At 30.8% G+C, this 8,527-nt stretch overlaps 1 long non-coding RNA gene across 1 annotated transcript; it reads left to right on the forward strand.

Annotated features, from left to right (window-relative positions):
* The first annotated feature begins 5,108 nt into the window (after nucleotides 1-5,108).
* On the forward strand, nucleotides 5,109-6,108 carry LOC130994589 (uncharacterized). The gene is made up of 2 exons (XR_009091813.1): nucleotides 5,109-5,345; nucleotides 5,835-6,108. It is a non-coding gene; the product is annotated as an uncharacterized LOC130994589 (long non-coding RNA).
* The last annotated feature ends 2,419 nt before the right edge of the window (nucleotides 6,109-8,527 follow it).

Below are 8,527 nucleotides of genomic sequence, written 5' to 3' on the forward strand. Positions count from 1 at the left end.
ATATACTAACAGAAAGATAGAGACTGAATTCTACTAATAAACCTTTTGAACCCTTGGCCTTCTTCTTCGTCATCCGAGTTTTTACCCTTCCCATTATTTCGCTGCAAAAAAAAATGCAAATATCAAACATAGAATTACACAAAGAATAAAACTTAAAAGCAGAAAACTCACCGATTGTAGATGTCGAACACAACCGAAAGTGCCGCGAATGAACAAAATCGAATGGCAAAATGAACGAAACAACGATTTACAAATTTTATGGACAGGAGAAAGTGAAGAAAACAAAAAATGAACCGAAGATGAAGAACAAGAAAGTGAAATGACTAAAGAAGGGGCGGGAAATAGAAAGTCAAAATAAAATAAATCGTTCGTCTCCCCTTAAAAAACAACTGCTATTATTCTATTAAAAAAATATACTTAATTTTAGTTTTTTTCAGACATAATACAATTATTGGAATAAAAATATTCACATATTAAATTACCATTCCAAAAAATTTCTAAAATAAGGATTTACAGAAAATAAAATTTTAAAAAACATATTGAATTTTATTTATAATATGACGAACTTAAAAAAACTTTTAAACATAATTAACATAAGTGATTGCCGAAACCTGAAAAGGGAATGCCTAATCTGTATGCCGAAAATGTGGAATTACGTATTCCTAGACAAAAAATAATCATGCTTGGCAGGCTGGCCGGCCATTGATTTGAAATATTGCAAATTTCAATGCCAGAGAAAATAAACTAAAATAAAATAAATTTTTCTATATGATTGCCGAAAATTTTCTAACAAATAAAATACAAAATACCATACATTGAAATATCATACATAGAAAATATAATTTCCCACCAAAATAGGTTTAAATATATATTTATATTTAACTATATGATTGCCGAAAAGAAATCATGTTGGACAAAAAAAATTAAAGAAGCTGCCTATACTATTTGCCAAATCCATGAAATAATGGATAATGATGAATTACGTATACCGAGGAAGAAAAATAGTGCATGGCAGCCGACAAAAGATCATATCTGCCAAATCTTATTGCCAGAAAATTTAATATCACATCTAATTTCAACTGTTTTAAAATAAGGAAATTAATTAAATTAAATTTGCATATGTTAATTTCCATTTATCCCGTTAATTTAATTTCAATTATATATTAATATTAAAATTGTTTGCTATAATTCTAATTTAGAGAATTGCCGGCAATCATACATAGAAAATAACATTTTTCCATATTTATAAGTTTAAATATATATTTATATTTAACTATATGATTGCCGAAAAGAAATCATGTTGGCCAAAAAAAATAAAGAAGCTGCCTATACTATTTGCCAAATCCATGAAATAATGGATAATGATGAATTACGTATACCGAGAAAGAAAAATAGTGCTTGGCAGCGGCCAAAACATCATATCTACCAAATCTTATTGCCAGAAAATTTAATATCAAATCTAATTTCAACTGTTTTAAAATAAAGAAATTAATTAAATTAAATTTGCATGTGTTAATTTGAATTTATATACTTAATTTAATTTCAATTATATATAGTAATATTAAAATTGTTTGCTATAATTCTAATTTCGACCTACAGTAGAGTTGCCGGAAGAAAAAAGATTGCCAGGAAGAAAACGAGCCGACGAAAAAATAAACCTTACTACGACAAATTGTGTTATGATTGCCGAAAATAAATAATGTTGGCCAGCAATACAAAATCAGCAACTTATAATATTTGCCGAAACATTGAAATGGAGTAATGGATAATGCGGAATTATGTATAACGACGAAGAAAAATAGTACAGTACTTAGCACCTGCCGAAATATCAATAAAATGATCTGCCGAACAAAAATGCCGATAGCATGAAAAATAAGTACAGTACTTAGCAGCTGCCGAAAAATAAAATCTGCCAAACCTCATTGCCAGATAAATTAATACATTATCAAATTTCAATTGATTTTAATTATGAGGAAATTAATTAAACAACACTTGCAGATATTCATTTCAACTTATAGACTTACTTCTTCAAATAATATTTCTCGTAATTTAATTTCAATATATATGATATTCAAAATTATTTTCAATCAAAATAAATTTAATATAAATTAGACTTGCCCAAAAAAATAAATGATTGCCAGGAATATAAAATGATCTGCCGAACAAAAATGCCGATAGCATGAAAAATAAGTACAGTACTTAGCTGCTGCCCAAAAATAAAATCTGTCAAACCTCATTGCCAGATAAATTAATACATTATCAAATTTCAATTGATTTTAATTATGAGGAAATTAATTAAACAACACTTGCAGATATTCATTTCAACTTATAGACTTACTTCTTCAAATAATATTTCTCGTAATTTAATTTCAATATATATGATATTCAAAATTATTTCAAAAATTATTTCCTAAAACTATAATTTTAACATAAACTAGACTTGCCGAAAAAAAAACAAAGGGTTGTCAGGAATAGAAAATGATCTGCCGAATAAAAATGCCTATAGCATAAAAAATCGTGCCTTGAAATGACACCTGCACACTGAACAGAACAAAGTTGAAAAACTGTGGTCATTAATAATAATTACACAAACGGAAGTTAACGGAGTGTATTTTATATAAAATTTAAATTTATTTTAAATACAAAAGGAAGCTTGGACACATGTCGCGCATCCAACGGTGGAATGTATGAGGGTGTCGGGCACCTTTGTGCGCCATAGAATTTACCACAAATGAGTACTCATTTCGTGGACGGAGGGAGTATAAAGAAATCATAGCCACAAACATAAAAATGATAATAAAAAAACTACCTAGTATTTAGCTTAAAGTATCATTTTATCCTTAATTTAGAATTAAAAGTATTTGTGATTTTAAATTGGAGACAAAATAAAGCTAATTTATGACTGACGATCTTCATGGTTGTTGGTTATTATAGTAAAAAAAAAAAAAGTAAAATTGCAAAAATGAGTAATTTTTTCTTAATCTTTTATCTAAGTAAAAAATTTTGTCATCACATTAGTAAAATAAATATTTTTTTAATTCACTAGTTTTTTTTTTTAGCGATTAATTCACTAGTTTTCATTTCATCTCTTTTAGACATATACACGAGTTTTTAATGCACCGAAATTCCTCACTTAGGGTTTTTAATGCATCGAGATTTTTCCCCTCGAGTTTTTTCCATCAAATTTTCTTCATCAAGGTTTTGATGAGACTTAATCCTTAAATTATTTTAATGTGCTTTCAAGGATGATTAGGCTAGTTTTCTTTTATTAATTTTTACCCAGTAACTCTACTTATATATTAATGCACTGAAATTCTGACGTGCAGTGTTTTTATTTTCGACATATTACTTTCTTGATCTCTGCTGTTGTTGAACATCACGGTCACTATTTTTTGTAAATAAGTCGAGATGAATACTATGTTAGAATACAAGCTTGCGGGCATCGTTACAATGAAATAGAAAGTAGGAGATGAGATTACAAAGGAAAAACAGTATTGAAATTACAATAGAAATGAAACCAGAATGTAAAGCCGAGTCGAGGAGGATCCTCTTTCTGCAAGACGAGATACGTCCCGGTAGTGCTCACGGTTTGATGTGTCGTCTCCAAAGATGAAACGGCTTCGTCTCGTGGGTAGCAGCACCGCAGACCAACGAGCTCCGGCGAACTGGAATGGGGTGAGAACAGAACTTCAACTATGGATGCAGAGTGCAGCAGAGTTTCAGTTATATGTTTGCTTGTTGTGTATTTAGGATGCATGGAGGCTGTCCTATTTATAGGCACAGACCACATCAATAAGGGGAGCCTGCAGAGATTAATTCCATTGAATGGAATTTCAAATGCTGTCAGGGGTTACGGGAGTAATAGTCGTAACATGCTACAAGAATATAAGGGTTTTAGCCACACATAATTTGTGACACATAATTATGTGTGGCAATATACTCACACATAATTAAATATGTGTAGGTAAATTCATTAGACAGTTTTAAATAGTTAATGACATTTAATTATGTGTAGGTAAAAATATTTAGTCACATTTATTTTTTTTTTATTTTTTTTTTCGTTTAACTCTTAATATATATATTTAATGCTGACGTGGAAGTTTTAGCCACACATAATTATGTGTGGCAAAATACCTACACATAATTGAATATGTGTAGGTAAATTCAGTATACGATTTTAAATAGTTTAAGACATTTTATTATGTGTGGGTAAAAAGATTTAGTCACATTTTTTTTTTTGTTTCTCTTAATATATTTGGCAAACAAGTTTCTCAATCAAAATTAAAATTAATTTTGCAAATATGAAACTTAGAAAATAAATATTAATTTAATATCATATAATAAATATGAATTTAATATTTTTATTTAAAATTGTAAAAAAATGGATTATCATTTAAATAAAAATGATTAAAATTTATTAATCATTTAAATATTTAGCAACTACGAATTTATTTGTAATAAATAAAAAATAAGAAGGATTAATATTGTATAATGATTTTTATTCAAAAGTTATTTAAATAATATAAGTAAGATAAATTTTGTAATTTTTTTATATAAGAAGTAATTTATAATATAAATTATTATTTTTATTTAAAATTATTTAAATATTAAAAAAATTATATTGCATATAAATATATAAAACCATTAAGAACTTTTTTTTAAACTTATGATAAGTAATGAGAATTAAACTCATAACCAATAAAAATATAGATGAAAACTATCATTATATATTTACATTACATTTTCATTGGTTAATTTTATATTTGTAGTGTTCCTAACCACACTTAGTAAAATTTCAATTTAGAATTACTCCTGCACACCTCGAACTCTAACCGCCCACTCTCTCTCAGGCGTTGTCACGATGGACAAATGAGAAGGAATCCTCACAATCTTCACCCCTCTGCTCGGCTATTCCGTCTCCCGTCCTCTACCTCACCATTCAGACGAAAATCGCGGCGCCGCCTGCTTCTGCTCGACTATTACTCAGTCACCGTTCTCCCAGCCGCACCACCACCACCACCGATCGTAACCGCGCTCTCCCTTGGACATGCTCTAACCCTAGCCGCCCTCTCCCTAGGACCAGCTCTCTCTCTCTAAGCTGTTGTCACCGCGCCTTTTGTCTTTCAAATCTAATTGTATTTTCTTGATTGTTCAATTTGACAAAAATCAAAGCTACTTAATTGTATTACTTCTCGTTTTTGACAATCATGATTAAATTTCCTTGCTTCGCTCGTCCTTTGTGATTGCAGGTTTTCTAGGACATGCATTATTTGGGTAAAGATTGGGGGATATATTTTTGTGATGATGATAATGGGGATTCTGCAGATCGAAAAGTGCTCTCAGAGGTAAATAATTATAGAAATTATTAACATATAAGATTATTTTGAAACATGTTGATTATGCAATTTAGGCAGAATAACTTTCTTGTGACTCATTTCATGATTGGAGTTTGTGAGCTAACTTCGATGGCTATTATACTGAGGTATATTTTGATGATTGTCAGGTTGGTTTTGGTTTTGGAGCTGGTAATACTATGTTTTCTCTGATTAATTGTTGCCTATCCCATGTTCTTTTGCTGACTTTTTCTGTAAGATCTGTATTATATTGAGAATAGATGAAATGGTAAATTTAGGATTCAAGCTCAAGTTATCCACTTATACTCACTCTTGTTTCTTCTAGCTTGAGAATTGATTCTTTCAATAACTGAAATCGATTGATTAAACTAACAATTGGATCAATTATAATTTTTAAGTTATTTTAACTTTGTTATTTGTACCTTAAAATATGTTAAATTGTATATGTTGACTAATATCTTGTTTATCTTATCTTGACAGGAGTCATTGAAAAAGTTGTCACGATGGTTAACCAATGTTCAACTCTTCCAATGTACTCTTCCAATGTACAATGGAGTGACTTTTTGATCAATAGCTTGAAGAAAAATTACGAGTCCTAAATTAATTGGGAGTTGTAGATTAAGTGCTTAGTAATTTAGACATTTAAAATTATATATAGTTAGTAATTTCAGACTTGTACTTTGATTTTGTTAAATATTTTTTTATGTAAATGTTCTGTATGATATTCTTGTTATATTTAATGTGTTGAGTATTTGATTTTTGATTTTTTTTTATTATAATTATAATTATGATTATAATTGACTAATAAAAGGTTATAATATTTGAAAATAGTAATATTTTTTTCTAAAATTCAATTACTAAAAAAATATTTTTCTCCACACATATAAATATACCTTTAGTGACATATATATGTAGGCATATTTAATGATTTACCCACACATAAAATTTGCCACGTGTAAATGCCATGTCATTTCCACATCATCGCTGCAGTATATCATAAATATCTTTTCTCACACATAAAATATATTATTCGTGACATATATATGTGTAGGTAAATGTTTGGTGATTTACCCACACATATACATATGTGTGGATAATACCCTTTCTTTACAAAGTTTTACCCACACATGTTGACATTTGACTTATGTGTGGGTAAAAAGAAACAGTGACACATAAATATACTTACAGTAGGGTTGTTTGAATCTGCCATGACTCCTCCGACAACAGTTACGTTGGGGAAGCTTCCTGGGAGACCAAGGGTCCTCCCGTTGGGCCAAGCCAATCGAGACTAGACTGAGCTTCGTGTGCGTGCGCATAGGCCCAACCGCGTTGGGTGGGCCTCGTTCCTTTGGACTTTCGTTGGTCCAAAAAGATAAGAACCGATGGGGGCTAGGGTAGGCCCAAAGGCCACCCAAAGACCAATTGCCAAGATCCAAGTCCGCGGCCCGGGACCGGGAGCCGGGGCCGGGCGGGCGGCGGCGGCGCGCACGTGTGGGCTTTGCAACCCGTCACATGTGCACACAGTTTTATTACATGCTCTGATGTAGTAGCATTTATATTGTAATAAATGTTATCCACAAATCAATGAGGGATAAGCATTAATTCTTCTTTAATAATTATCTTTTCCCACAACTCCATGTTTCAAGTACCCAACTTTAAATAATTATTTCTCACTCATCGAAAATCGATTTTGAGTAAATAAATATACTACGATCATCTACTCGGAACTTAGATTGATCCTGTACCATTTAATTCTGTTAAATTAAATGTTTTCGGTACTCGAAAAATTATCAAACATTGGTTACTCACAACCAATTTCCAACATACTAGTTAGTTTGAGTTCAATTTGTTTGAATATTTGGGTGTTCAAGTTTGGTTGGAATTTGATTTGAGCTTTTTTGAACATACCAATATAATTGATGAAGATATGAATCTATTCAATCTGTTAAAAAACACGTCAAATCAAACGCGGGTTCATAAAAATTAATTGAATGTTCATCAAACTGTACTGACTTGTTCACACATATTAGATTGCTTCTCAACACATTTGAGCTTATATATATAGGGGCGCGCTCCAATGAGACCCCCTATTTTTCGTGTAACATGAGTACAATGAATAAGACATATAATACTATTGAACAAAACGTATATCTAATGAACAAGATGTATATAGTGATGAAAAATAAAATTTAAAAAATTCGTAATGAATAAGACATGTATACTGATGAACAGGGCCGTATATACTGATGAACAATGCAGTATATACTGATGAATAATAAAATTTAAAATATTCTGCTCCCTCCAGGATTCGAACCCTGCGAAAAAAAAATCACCCTCCAGATACAATATCAGCCATAGGATTGATAAAATAAACGCACCAAATCGTGCCCTAGATCTCACTAAAATTAGGGGGTCTCATTGGAGCTAGGGTTGTAAACGAATCGAATAATTTTGCTCGATTCGAGATTCGATTCGAAATTGCCCGATTCGTATTCGAAATTATTCGATTCGTATTCGATAACAAATATTCGATTCGATTCGATTATTATTCAAATACGTATATGAAATTATGATATTCAATTCGATATTCGTAGATATTCGATTCGATATAATATATATATATATATATATATATATATATAATATTATAATTATAATTATTTATATACATATATATATAATATTTTAACTATAATTTTATAATATCTTATTCTGATCCTAATTGTATATATATATATAGAATATTAACATTTTAATTATAATTATAATTTTTGTAGAATTTAATTTTTTAACCCTCGTTTTTAAAAAAATAGTAAAAAAAACTATTCTAACCCTAATTGGTTTCTACCCATCGCGCCCCCATTCCCAAAGATTTGAAACCATTTCAAATTTCAAGCTTCCAGCGGCGCTTCTTCTCCTCTTCTCCACGCACGCCGCGCCGTCTGCTGCTGCCCCGTCGTGTGCACCCCGCCGCCCTCTCCGTCTGCACCTCTAGCGTCGCCCTCTCCGTCTACTGCTGCCGTGCCCGTCAGCCTCTCCATCTGCTGCTGCTGAAGCACTTTTGAGGTTTGGTTTACGAGTTTGAATGAATTAGTTTCTTACGAACCTTTTTTTGATATAGTGGTAACCTTTTCTGATTGTCTTAACTCTTGACTTAAGTTCAATTCTACATC

The sequence above is a fragment of the Salvia miltiorrhiza genome, chromosome 7 (genome assembly GCF_028751815.1).
Source record: "Salvia miltiorrhiza cultivar Shanhuang (shh) chromosome 7, IMPLAD_Smil_shh, whole genome shotgun sequence".
NCBI classification, from domain to species: domain Eukaryota; kingdom Viridiplantae; phylum Streptophyta; class Magnoliopsida; order Lamiales; family Lamiaceae; genus Salvia; species Salvia miltiorrhiza.